Source organism: Hemitrygon akajei, chromosome 13 (genome assembly GCF_048418815.1).
Source record: "Hemitrygon akajei chromosome 13, sHemAka1.3, whole genome shotgun sequence".
NCBI lineage: Eukaryota > Metazoa > Chordata > Chondrichthyes > Myliobatiformes > Dasyatidae > Hemitrygon > Hemitrygon akajei.
This window is the reverse complement of record NC_133136.1, coordinates 64,227,597-64,241,784: the sequence shown is the minus strand read 5'-3', so window position 1 is coordinate 64,241,784 and position 14,188 is coordinate 64,227,597. Positions and strand designations below refer to the sequence as shown.

At 40.4% G+C, this 14,188-nt stretch overlaps 1 protein-coding gene across 5 annotated transcripts in view; it reads right to left on the bottom strand.

Annotated features, from left to right (window-relative positions):
- The window catches only part of pds5a (PDS5 cohesin associated factor A), a 167,030-nt gene that overhangs the window by 151,583 nt on the left and 1,259 nt on the right, over positions 1–14,188 (bottom strand). The window lies entirely within an intron of this gene.

Below are 14,188 nucleotides of genomic sequence, written 5' to 3'. Positions count from 1 at the left end.
TTTAAATTCCCACACGGAATATTGTGGAGGATCAAATACAGTACCCAAACCCAACACAGCCCCCACTTGTCCCATTTAACCCATCTCAGTGCGGTGCAGTTTAGGACCTGGGGAATTCAGTGAGATGGTCCTTAGGACCCAGCGGACCTCGGGACCCGCCACCCAGAGTGTTTCTGTTCTGTTGATGGGAAGTGATCACGATTGAAAATAAAGTGGAAATAATAAAACGTTTGGAAAGAGTTGAAACGCCATCGGTAATTGGAAAAGCATTAGGCTTCAGTCGGTCAACGATCGGAACAATTTTAAAGGATAAAGTGAGAATAATGGTGCATGCGAAAGGCTCTGCCCCAATGAAAGCTACAATTATTACTAAGCAACTCAGTGGTTTAATTAATGGAATACATACGTTTCTTAAGTGTCTTATATGTATAGAAAAGTAAAATAAATACTAAGACGAACGTTTGACTGACTCTAAATAATACCAGATGTACTTGTTCCGACTTACGTACAAGACCGACTTAAAGACGGACTCGGGAACGGAACTCGTACGTAACCCGGGGACTGCCTGTAGTAAAAACATGTGCAGTAAATCCAGTGACTGGAATTATGGAAACAAAAATGAGCATTGTATCACAAATGAACATACAAAATATTTCAGAGATGCAAGCTCAATGCTCTCCCTGGGAAAATGGTTCTGGATGGAGAATGGTGGGAAGTTAAGCAATGATGGAATATGGAGATATGGCATTCGTCATAGACTAGGGGCTCCAGCTACACTGCTTCCTTATCACACAAGGAAGCCTACGATACATTGGAATGAAGAACATGATGGACAGATTCTCCTAATGGCGGTAGAATCCAAAGATTCCTTGCTTCAAAAAGGCAACAATTATACCATTGCCCAAGAAGAATACTGTGAGCTGCAGTGATGATGATTGCCCGGTAGCACTCAGATCTACTGTGACGAAATGCTTTGAGAGGTTGGTCATGACTAGAATCAGCTCCTGCCTCAGCAAGGACCTGGACCCATTACAATTTGCCTGTCACCACAATAGGTCAACAGCAGATGCAATCTCAATGGCTCTTCACACAGCTTTAGACACCTGAACAACACCAACACCTATGTTAGGATGATGTTCATCGACTGTAGCTCAGCATTTAATACCATCATTCCCACAATCTTGATTAAGAAGTTGCAGAACCTGGGCCTCTATACCTCCCTCTGCAACTGGATCCCCTAGTTCCTAACCAGAAAACCACAATCTGTGCGGACTGATGATAACACCTCCTCCTTGCTGATGATCAACACTGGTGCACCTCAGGGGAGTGTGCTTAGCCCACTGCTATACTCTCTATATACCCATGACTGTGTGGCCAGGCATAGCTCAAATACCATCTATAAATTTGCTGAAGATTCAACCATTGATGGTAGAATCTCAGGTGGTGACGACAGGACATACAGGAGTGAAATATGCCAACTAGTGGAGTCGTAGCAACAACCTCGCACTCAACGTCAGTAAGATGAAAGAACTGATTGTGGACTTCCGGAAAAGTAAGACGAAGGAACACATACGAATTCTCAGAAGGATCAGAGGTGGAGACAGTGAGCAGTTTCAAGTTCCTGGTTGTAAAGATCTCCGAGGATCTAACTTGGTCCCAACATATCGATGCAGTTATAAAGAAGACAATACAGCCGCTATACATCATTAAGAGTTTGAAGAGATTTGGTACGTTAACAAATATACTCAAAAACTTCTATAGATAAACATTAGAAATAGGAGCAGGAGTAATGGGCTATTGAGCCCATTGAGCCTGCCCCACCATTCAGTAAGATCATAGCTGATCTGTCCATAAACTCAGCTCTATCTACCTGCCTTTTCCCCATATCCCTTAATTCCCCTACTATGTAAAAATCTATCTAACTGTATCTTAAATATATTTAGTGAAGAAGCCTCAACTGCTTCCCTGGGCAGAGAATTCCACAGATTCACCAGTCTCTGGGAAAAACAAGTTCTCCTCCTCTCTGCCCTATATCTTCTCCCCTGAATCTTGAGGCAATGTCCCCTAGTTCTAGTCTCACCTACCAATGGAAACAACTTTCCTACTATCTTATCTATCCCTTTCAAAATTTTGCATGTTTCTATAAGATCCCCTTCTCATTCTTCTGAATTCCAGAGAGTATAGTCCCAGGCGACTCAATCTCTCCTCATATGGTAACCCCTTCATCTCTGGAATCAACCTGATGAACTTCCTCTGCACTGCCTCCAAAGCCAGTATATCTTTCCTCAAGTATGGAGACCAGAACTGCATACAGTACTCCAAGTGAGGCCTCACCAGTACCCTGTATATTTGCAGCATGACCTCCCTGCTCTTGAATTCAATCCCTCTAGCAATGGAGGCCAACATTCTGTTTGCCTTCTTAATAACCTGTTGTACCTGCAAGCCAACTTTTTGTGATTCATGAACAAGCCCTCCCAAGTCCCTCTGCACAACACCATGCTGCAATCTTTCACCATTTAAATAATAATCTGCTCTTCTATTATTCCTTCCAAAGTGAATGATCTTGCATTTACCAACGTCATATTCCATCTCCCAGACCTTGGGCCACTCATTTAACTTATCTGTGTCCCTCTGCAGACTCTCCACCTCCTCTGTACAATTTGCTTTTCCACTCAGTTTAGTGTCATCAGCAAATTTTGCTGTGCTATACTCAGTCCCCTCTTTCAAATCATCAATGTAAATGGTAAACAGCTGCAGGCCCAGCACCAACCCCTGTGGCACCCCACTCACCACTGACTGCCAACCGGAGAAACACCCATTTATACCAACTCTCTGCCTTCTATTGGTTAACCAATCCACTATCCATGCCAATACACTTCCTCCGACTCCATGCATCCGTATCTTATTTATAAGTCTCTTATGCCGCCTTCTGAACACCTTCTAGAAATCCAAGTATACGACATTCACCTGTTACCCTCTATCCACTGCACTCATTATGTCCTCAAAGAACTCCAGTAAGTTTGTCAAACAGAACCTACCCTTTCTGAATCCATGTTGCATCTGTCTAATGGAACCACTCCTTTCTAAATGTTTCGCTATTTCTTCCTTAATGTCAGCTTCAAGCATTTTCCCGACTACAGATGTTAAGCTACCTGGCCTATAGTTGCCCTTCTTTTGCCTACATCCTTCTTTTAAAAAGTGGCATGACATTTTCTGTCTTCCAGTCTGCCGGGACCTGCCCAGAGTCTAGAGAGTTTTGATAAATGATTACCAATGCGTCTACTATAACCTCCGCCAATTCCCTCAGCACCCTGGGATGCATCCCATTAGGACCGGGGACTTAGCTATCTTCAGGTCCTCTAGTTTGCTCATCACTATCTCTTTAGTGACAGTGATTTTATCGAAGTCCTCACCTCCCATTTTGTCCATAACATCACTCTCCGGCATATTAGACGTCCTCCACTGTGAAGACCAACACAAAATAGTAATTCAAGGCGTCAGCCATTTCCTTATCACCCAATATCAATTTCCCCTTCTCGTCTTCGAAGGGACCTACATTGACTTTAGCCACTCTCTTCTGCTTTATATATTTATAAAAACTTTTGCTGTTTTTATATTTTGTACTAATTTACTTTCATACTCTATCTTCCCTTTCCTTATTTCCTGTTTCATTGTTCTTTGTTGCTTTTTGGAGTTTTCCCAATCCTCCAGTCCCCCACTACTCTTTGCGACTTTGTACGTGAGCTTTTAATTTGATACTATCTTTCACTTCCTTAGTTATCCAAGGCTGGCTCTCCCCACCCTTACTGTCCTTACTTTTGACGGGAATATACTTTTGTTGAGCACTGTGAAAAATCTCTTTGAAAGTATTCCACTGTTCCTCAACTGTCCTACCAAATAGCCTGTGCTCCCAATCCACATTAGCCAACTCCTCCCTCATCCTGTTGTAGTCTCCCTTGTTCAAGCATAATACACTAGTTTTAGGTCTAACTATTTCATCCTCCATCTGTAGGCAAAATTCAATCATACTATGATCACTTTTTCCAAGAGGATCCCTGACTACAAGATCGTTAATCTTACCTGTCTCATTGCACGGGACTAGATCTAAGATAGTATTTTCCCTTGTAGGTTCACTAACATGCTGCTCAAAAAAGCCATCACGGATGCATTCTATGAAGCCCTCTTCAAGACTTCCTTGACCAACTTGATTCACCCAATCTATGTGGAAGTTAAAATCCCCCATGACAACTGTCGTTCCATTCTCACAAGCCTTGGTTAATCACCTCTGCCATGCAATATTTTTTATTTAGGTGGCCTATAGTCAACTCCCACCAGTGATTTTTTTCCCCCTTTACTATTCTTAATCTCTACCCGGGGGAGAGAGGCAACATTCTGCTCCGTAGATCTTACATCATTTCTCACAATTGCCCTGATCTCATCCTTATTAAGACCACCACCCCACCTCCTTTGCTTTCCTGCCTATCTTTCCATATTACCTAATACCCTTGGATATTTAATTCCCAGTCATCTCCACCTTGCAACCAGGTTTCTGTAACGGCCACTAAATCATATGCCTTGGTATGATCTGTGTCACTAGTTCACTAATCTTGTTTCTAATACTACGGGAATTTAGATAAAGTGCCCTTATACACAGTGTCCTTTTAGAATCTAGTGACCAATGCTATTTTCGTTTTTTATTTTTATGCACTCTACTCTTACTTTTTTCCTTCACTAACTCTAGCTTTGGTCTCTGCATCACTTCCCTCTTCTTTTCTGTGTGGGTTCCCATCCCCCTGTCATATTAGTTTAAAACCTCCCCAACAGCACTAGCAAACAACCGCCCTAGGACATTGATCCGGACCCTGCCCAGATGTAGACCGGTCCCACCTCCCCCAGAAGCAGTTCCAATGCCCCATTGATGTACCAAGGAGAGAATTCTGACAGGCTGCATCACCATCTGGTATGGGCAGGGGGTGTGGGGGGGGCTACTGCACAGGACTGAAAGAAGCTGCAGAGGGTTATAAATTTAGTCAGCTCCATCTTGGGTACCAGCCTACAAAGAACGCAGCACATCTTCATGGAGCAGTGTCTCAGAAAGGCAACATCCATTACTAAGGACCTCCAGCACCCAGGGCATGTCCTTTTCTCATTGTTACCATCAGGTAGGAGGTACAGAAGCCTGAAAGCACCACCTCAGCAATTCAGGAACAGCCTCTGCTCCTCTGCCATCCAAATCCTAAATGGACATTGAACCCTTGGATACTACTTCACTTTTTTTAAATACATAGTATTTCTGTTTTTTGCACAATTTTAATCTATTCAATATATGTATACTGTAATTGATTTACTTATTTATTATTATTTAATTTGTATGTTTTTTTCTATATTATGTATTGCTTTGAACTGCTGCCATTAAGTTAACAGATTTCATGTCACATGCCTGTGATAATAAACCTGACTCTGAAGATCAGGACACAAGCCTGACAAATGCTTGGAAGATGTGTGACATGTCAGAAAATGAATCATGGAGCAGTGAAAAAGCTACCACAATTAAGTGTTCCTGCCCCACTTGTTCCATTTTTACACTTACAAGTGAACTACATTTCTTTGCCAAGTGTCAAGGATTCTCAGATGTACTGGTAACAGTGAACATGTTTACTGAACACTGGAACTGAACTCTGAACCCAGAACACCCCAAGCTGTAATAGTGACATGCCAACTGCCTATGCTGTCGTGATGCCCAATACATAGTGTATTGTCATGTAGTAATATGTACTTCATGTGCAGAAATGGAGCTTATACCTCCCTTTCACATAATTGGTTAGGATCTTATTTAGAGTATTTCTCAGCCTGAGACAGACAGACAGACACACACACACACCTTAACTCCAGTGTCTAGAAGTAAACGAGACATTCCAGAAGAAGATTGCTTTGCAACAATTTTGTTCCCATTTTATGATGTTGCAAGGAGGAAAAGAGAGATTGAAGATGCTGCTGTGGCCTTTGAAAGGGTTAGAAATGACTCTGCTGATGCCTTGGGAAAAATAGCAACAGAAGTGGTCGCCATGCACAAGATGGTTCTTCAAAATCATTTGGCATTATATCTTCTGGGAGGGGGCGGGAGAAACATGTGCAGTTATAGGCAAGGAGTGCTGTACTTATGGGTCTGAAGACACAACTGATTTGGTTGATCATATCTGTAAAGAGGCAGTTAAAATGCATCAATCTGACGGATGGGATTTCTTTGACTGGATTTATTTAAGTGTCAGAAGCTGGGGTCACAAATATTATGAACCATATTATGAATTCTAATACGCCTCACAATTTACATTTTTTAACTTAAGGGCGATCACTAATAGAATAGTTCAATCTCGCGTAACTGTGCCTAATAACCTACCCCATGATGATATAATCCTATGAATACACTGAATATATAGCCTTTGATACATCGTAACAGGTAGTTCTTGATTATTTTAGATTTTGTAGATACCACGAGTATCTCTGCCTCTGAATTTTCAGAGGTTATGATTCCAAATGTGTGATTCAGCATCACAGGGAACATGGTTGGTCTGTATCTTTTTTAGACTTATTTTCTTTGCAGTTTAACAATTATTTGTCTGCTTGTATTTTATACACATGTAACTGCTTAGTCTGCTTCCTAGTGGCCACAGTATGTATATGCAGTCGTTCAGTGTATATGGTTCCTTAAGGTGGTCATAGTCAGGGGATATCGTGAGAATAACCATCCACTACCTATTAAATATGCCCAATGGTATGTGTCTCAAATAGCCTCTGACAACCAAGTTCAGCTCCTGGCCTTCATGTGTGGCTTAGCTATTAAGCCAGTGGAACAGTTTCTACTTTCAGAAAGGCAAAGATGGCTACTGGCTCCTTTAAACCAGTCACTTCAGGCAGATGGAGCTCGTTAGCGCAGTTGGCAGATCATCTAGAAGGAAAACTCTGATCTCAAACCTCCACTGACTTGAAGGCTATTCCCCTCTTTCCAGATCTCTCACAAAGATGCTTCGGAGTGGCCCTCTCTGTCAATGGTACTTACAATAAAACGTATCACATTTTGCGTATAGTAAGCCTTAATTGTGGCTATTAGGCCCTAGTCACATGGCTGCAGCAACGATGTTGTATTCAGCGGTAAGAACGCAACACAAATGTTACCGCCATACTCGGTATTGCCAGGTGAATGAGCAGCACAATTATCAACAATCACAAGACACCCTTTATTGAGGTTATTCTCTCTACAGTATTTTTCCACAAAAGGACTAACGCATCCACTCACGTACTAAAAAAAAAGCACTTGAGTATTCCAACCACTTGGATGTGAACGGAACACAATGGGAAGTGTTTTCTTATCAACACCTTTAAGTGCCCTCAGATTTTCTAAATGGTACACTAGTAGAGGCTTAAGGACAGCACCACCAGTGGCGTTAATAACAAGGCATTAGGGTAAACCTGTCCTTCGATGCCTTGTGTCCCTTACCCTGCTTTTTCTCTATCAAAATAAATGTCTTGCTTGGCAATTTTTTCCAATAAATTGCAGTTTCCTCATTTGCTTATACAAATAACCACCTTCTGTAATTACTTTCTACAGTTCTGCTGGGAACTTTTCGGCAGCTTCAGTATCAGCCGAAGCACTCTCCCCAGTAAACTTTAAGCTATGAAGCTGCCCTCGCCTCAGAAACCGATCAAACCACCCATGATTACCTTTAAATTCCACTTTTGCAACACTTTCATCACCATCATCCAGTGCTTTCTGTTTCAGCTTATTAAAAAGACTGACTGATTTCTCTTTAAGTACAAGATGATTTAATCGAAAAACATGTTTTGTACACCCATCAATCCACTCAAGCAACAGACTTCCCATTTTATCCATTATTGGATGCCGACTAAAAGAGCACTTTGCTATGAGCAGAACCAACAGTAACATCAGCAGCTTTCAAGGTTCTTTCTCTCTGCGTGTAAATAGTGTGAATGGTGGACACAGGCAAGTTGACGTGCAGACAATGCCCTTACTTCGTTCACCACAATCAAAACGCAATTATGTCTAGTTTTATGCTAAGTGTAACACCCTTACGAGCTCTTTTAGGCTTTTCCGATACCCTAGAACTCATCTTGCTAACAGATGCACAAAATAAATTGAGATAAAGCACAGATGCTCACAAGCCCGTGTTTAAGCTATGCCGGCTAGAATGCAGTTCCAGGGGAGGAGCTTGGCTGCTTGAGGCACGTGCTGCCTTTTCTCGTAGAAGTGAAAACACTCTTTGGTTAGCGAAAACAGGGTACTAATGTAGGTCTTTCATAACAGCGAGGTGTCATAAAGCGAACGTTTGGAAAATGGGCTATTGTAGTATACAGATAGGACTTGGATGAGAACATAAGGGACATGATTAGCAAGTTTACAGATGACACAAAAATTGGTGGAATGTCGATAACAAAGGTTATTGTTTAAAGATAAAGCAGAATATAGATCAGCTAGAAAGTTGAGCAAAATAGGACCTTAGGAGCATGAATGTACAGAGAGGCCTATAGAAGCACATAGCTCCTGAAAGTGGCAACACAAGTGATCAGGGTAGCACGAAAAGCATTCAGTATATTCACCTTTATAGGCAGAGGCACCAAAAATGAGAGCTGAAACATCATGTTGCAGTTGCATAAAACACTGGTTAGACCACCTCTTTAAGATCATCACATGACAGGAAGGATTTGGTAGCAAGAGAAAGTGTAAAAGTGATTTTACCAGATGCTGCCTGGAATGGAGCATTGCAGTTACAGAAATGAGATTAGTTGGGTTTATTCTCACTGGAACATAGTGACTTTATGGAGTCTTATATTATAAGAAGCACAATAGGATAGACAGAACCTTCCCAGAGCAGTGGAGTATGAAATTTGAGGTTTAATGTTACAGAGATCAGGGGTGGGGGGGGAGAGGGATGAGCTTTTCCCCAAACAGAAGATGATGATGACTATTTGGAACGAGTTACCAGAGGAGGTAGATTTGGACAGGTACTTGAAACAGATCATTACACATGTAATGAGGGCAGATGGGATTGACATAAATAGGCGTCACGGTTGCTTTGGATGAGGTGGTTATAAGGGCCCATTTATGTACTGTATGTTTCTTTGATTCTAAGCCTGCTCAAATGTTAAACTGATCTTCAACACATCTACAAGATAAAGGATCCACTCTGTATCCAGCATAGGCTACAGCAAAAGTTACGTGTACATACATGCTTCCAAGCATAGACTTCAAAATAAATGCAGAATATGTCTTTATTAAAGATGCCAATCTGTACTGTGATTTCCAGTAAATCACATATGTATTTGTATGAAAATTAATCAACAGAAGAAAAATAATTAAGAGTTATGATTTACTGGTTAACTTGTTAGCTTCATCCATGAAAGGGCCTTAACTCTTTACATTATCTTTGCTTACAAGTACAAAGTTAGTTAGGAAAGCAAATTATGAAAAGGACACCAAAGCTACACAAATGTATACTATAGATGGTTAAAAAAAATGCCACAGAGGAAATCTGGGAACTTTGGTAGAGCTGTTCTTCAAAAAGAATGCTATTGTGAGGAAGAGTGTGTATCACCACATAGCGACAATAAGGTAGACAAACAGAACGCTGGCCTCATTGCAAGAGGAATGGATTATAAAAGTAAGGAAATATTGAATCAACTACAAAAGGCACTGATGCAGTTTACAAAAGTTTTACAAGATGATTCCTAGGATGAAGAGCTTGTATTCTGGGAAAAGACTAAATTAGTACGGCTGATGCTCATTGTAATTTAGAAGAATGTCCGGTGATCTTATTGAAGTATAAGCCAAAATGATTATTAATATAGACCCTGAATTTCCTGATAAGCCTTCAGTACAGTCATTCAAATGATATTTTATGAATCAGGTGGCAGGCTACTATTTTCTTGCACTTTCCAGCAACTAATCCGGGAAATCAGATAGAAAAAGGTTCACTAATTGCATTCACTTCCACTGAGTGAAATAGCTTCAGAGAAGGTAAACAATTTCAGTTTAGGCACATTTGCCTAAATAGATCAAAATTAACACAAAGCATTTTCATCTTTTTGTTAGATTCAGGGTAACACTAGCATAGTGAAACAAAGCCAAAACACTAAAACTCAAGAGGCAAGGTATTGTGTAGATTCAAGCCAGATTAGCAAGCCATGGAGACTCAAAGAGACAGAACAAGCTGCAGCAAGAATTTCCAAAAAGCTAAACTAAAATAAGAGCTTTTTTTGCATATTACTTCAGAGATACAATTATACGCAGCATCTCCTTATTGGGGCGGATTAAACAATATTGAAGTTCACAACTAAATCTCTCTGAGAGTTTCATATGGGTTTGAGGATAACTTCTGATTCCATAGAATGGGAGGTGCCTGTGGGGGTTGGGCACTGCATCAGAGTTACCACAAGACTTGACAGAGTGTGATCTTGACCTCATATCAAAGAGGCCCAAGACGATTAAAAACTAGGCTCTAGGATTACTAGAAATATTGAAAGTCCCAGATAGAGTGGACATGGAGAGGAAACTTGTATTAATAGGAGAGTTAGGATCTGTGGGCACTGCCTCAGAACAAACAGACATCCCTTTAAAACTGAAAAGGAATTTCTTCAGCCAGGGGAAGTGATACTGTGGAATAAGCAGAAAAATAGAGTTGGAAAAAATTCAGCCATGATTGAGTAGCAGGGCAAACCCAATGGGCCAAATGACCCAATTCTACTCCTATATCTTATGGCAATGGGTTAATATCGAAGTGGAAGTAGCAAGGTTAAAATGGCACTAAACTCCTTTGCTTGCATCTTCAGAAGCAGCTTTTTAAAAAATCTTTGATACCTCTTTTTTCACCTTTTCAAGGTTCTTCTGAAGGCCAACCTGGAGTTCCACTCTGACTTCAGTTCTTTGCGGGAATGGAACCCGTCCTCAGCCGCGTTTTGATTTGCAAAGGACGTGACCTGGAAGACTAGCGCACTTTCAGGGTACTGGATTTTCATGACCCTGGAGACCGGCTGATTCAAGGCCGGTGCCCAAATGAGTTGCTGCAGGAGTGCACGGAACATCAGAAGCTGTGTGTCCAGAGACCTGAGCCTTTCCTGGGCTGATTCTCTGGAAGCAGAGCTCGGAAAAAGTGACGCAACAGACTTACAACATGATAAATCAGCAAATTGTTTGTTAGGTCTCCCCTCTCCCTGTGAAACAGGGACACCTTTTTCCCTTATTAAGAGAGAGAGCCTGTGGTATGCCGAATTACCCGGTGAACGAGTAGTCTTTGGGGTATTGCAAGTCTGTATTGATGCTTTGCTGCATGCTTGAGTGCTCAGTGGAGGGCGCTGATGCTTTTTTGCTGGTGGTGGTGGGGGAACGTTACCCTAACTGCTGCTTCTGCATGGGAGGGAAAACTGGGGGGACTTTGGGATCTAACTGTCATTCATTCTTTTGGACACTCCGCTGTTTCTGAGGATGTTTGTAAAGAAAAAGAATTTCAAGATGTGTATTGTATACATTTCTCTGACATTAAATATACCTATTGAACCTATTATATTTTGAAAAACGGTTTAATCCGGCAACTTTGAACTAACACCTTGAAGCTGTAAAATATTGGTTGCTAAGCCAAGCCAAACAGCAGCAAATCACTAGAAGAGTCAGTGAATCACAGGACATAAACTTCACATTTACAGCATTAAGTTCACAGGTGACAAAAACTTCTTAAGTTTAGAGGAAATCAAGCAACCACCAACTATAGTTTTGGTCAGAGTGTGAAATATCATATCCAGCTGAAATATCAGATCCTCAAGACACTCAAGGCAATAATAGAAGATTCAAAATGTACCTGATTTATCATATTAAGACTTATTATATAAATACTCTGATGTTACCTAAATCTACAGAAAATACAGTGAAAGCAACCACCAATAGATCTGCTGTGGTGTGAAGAGCAGCATGTGGAATGATCAAGATACTTCCGACTGTGCCAGTTCCAGTTAAACAGCATATAAATTGATGGCAATGTACAAACTGGTTTGTTCTGTCATCAGAATTAGACCAGACTGACAGTTATTGCCTGGTCTGACTACTCAAGAGGGAGAATGAAGCAGCCACAACCTATGATTGAGCAGTGCCAAATGCTACTTTGATCACTCTGATTCTTATGGACAAACAAGAACCAATGGCCAAGGAGTGCAACTGGTTCTTAAGCACAGCCTAAGACAACACAATTATGAAGCATAAGTTATGAACAACTAGAAAGCATAAAGCAAATTTCACAATGTTTTCCCATTCTTCAAATAACTCAATAGAACAAAATTATTTATTTTCAATACACATATCACATGATAATTTGAAGTTAATAAAATGAGCACTGAATATAATCAAATAGTCATAGACAGTCAGAAACAAAACACGGAAACAGGTGCTTTGGCCTGGAGTCTGTGCCCATCAAGCGCCCACTATTTATTTATTTAGTGATAGGCCCTTCCAATCCTTTGAACAGTGCTGCCCAACAAGCCGATTTAACAAACTAATTACGGGACAATTTACATTGTCCTAGCTAACTGCTAGGCTACCTTTTTACACTATTCCTACTTTATTCTCCCCAATTCCCCCCTGGATTTTATCAATCATCTACACTCTTTGGACAAGTTACCCTCCAACCCACACATCTTTTGGCCTGTGGGACCAACCCACATGGTAACAACAAGAAAGTGCCAATATCACACAAAAAGCACTTCAAGTCAGGATTGAGCCTAGGTCACTGAAGCTGTAAAGCAGTAGCTCTGTTGGCTGTGTCACCATGCTACCCATACAAAATTACTGGCAAAGCAGTTTATACAACACAAGAGTGAAAATAAATAATACTGGGAAATGTCAATAGAAATTTGAATTTGATTTGATAGAAGATCACCATATCACAATCTCTACTTTGATATACAAGATAAAATCAAAACATAAATACTGGCACTCTCACATCAAAGTTAGTCAGAAGCAACAATTCTCAATTAAATGAAGGAATAACCTTGGGCTTTCAATATAGCAATACATTAAAAAAAATTCACATCCTCAACTTCACTACTATCTATGCAGCTTAGTTAGAATATTACTAAATCTAAGAGAACGATTTTTCAGAACTTAAATCAGAGTTTCAGCCTAGAATGTGGGGTTTGGGTAAAATTGCTGGCAAGTTCAGTCCCATCCTTTTTCTAATATTCAAGTAGCAAAGCAAATTTTTTTTTACAGAAAAAGAAACTTTGAACTGATAAAATTCAGTGCAAAATTTAGTTTATAAAGTAGACAAATGGCAAAATAAATTTAACATAGGCAGTTACATCATCCCAAGTATTTCCTCCATATTTCACCAACTTTAAAATATTTACACTATCAAACAATCCATGCATTTTTTTTAATCTTTAGATGTGCATTTGCAATACACACTGGATTAATCAACCACAATTGCCCCCACTATAAATTTGAATGCATCCAGAGCTTTGCTGCCCATGTACAAACCCACATCATGCCCCATTTCCCATAAGCTCACTGACTAATATTGCCTCTGGCAATGTCATGCCCGCTTTAAAATGTTTAAAGTCCCTTCATGGGCTGCCCAACTTTCCCCTCCTTAACCCAATGTAACTACTGTTTCAGCCTACTTTACTACAACAAAATTGTGAAAATACACAGCATTTTATACACAGAGAGCATATAAGCATATTTCAGATTTCCACCATCTACAGTAATCACTCTCTGAAAACCACTACTGCAATGGACCTTGTCTCCTCACCAAAGGATATGATCTCCAAATTAGCATAGAAATAACAACTAATTTTTAATTTCTCCATTACTGATATCTGCATGTTAAGGCAACAGAGTCCTAATCTCTGTAATTCCCTCATAGACCTTTCCATTTTACCTTCTTATGTGAGGTTTCTTAAAACCTACCTCTTTGGCAAACTTATTGTCACCTGTTCTCACATCTGTGACTACACCAAGTTTTGGCAAGTAACATTTATGAAATAAAGTGACTCTAGAGATGTTGGAAATCTTGAGCAACACACACAAAATGCTGGAGGAACTACAAGTCTACAGATGAGAACAGTTGACATTTTAGATAGAGACCCTTCATCAGAACGTTAAATACTTTCATTGTATTCCAGAAACGTA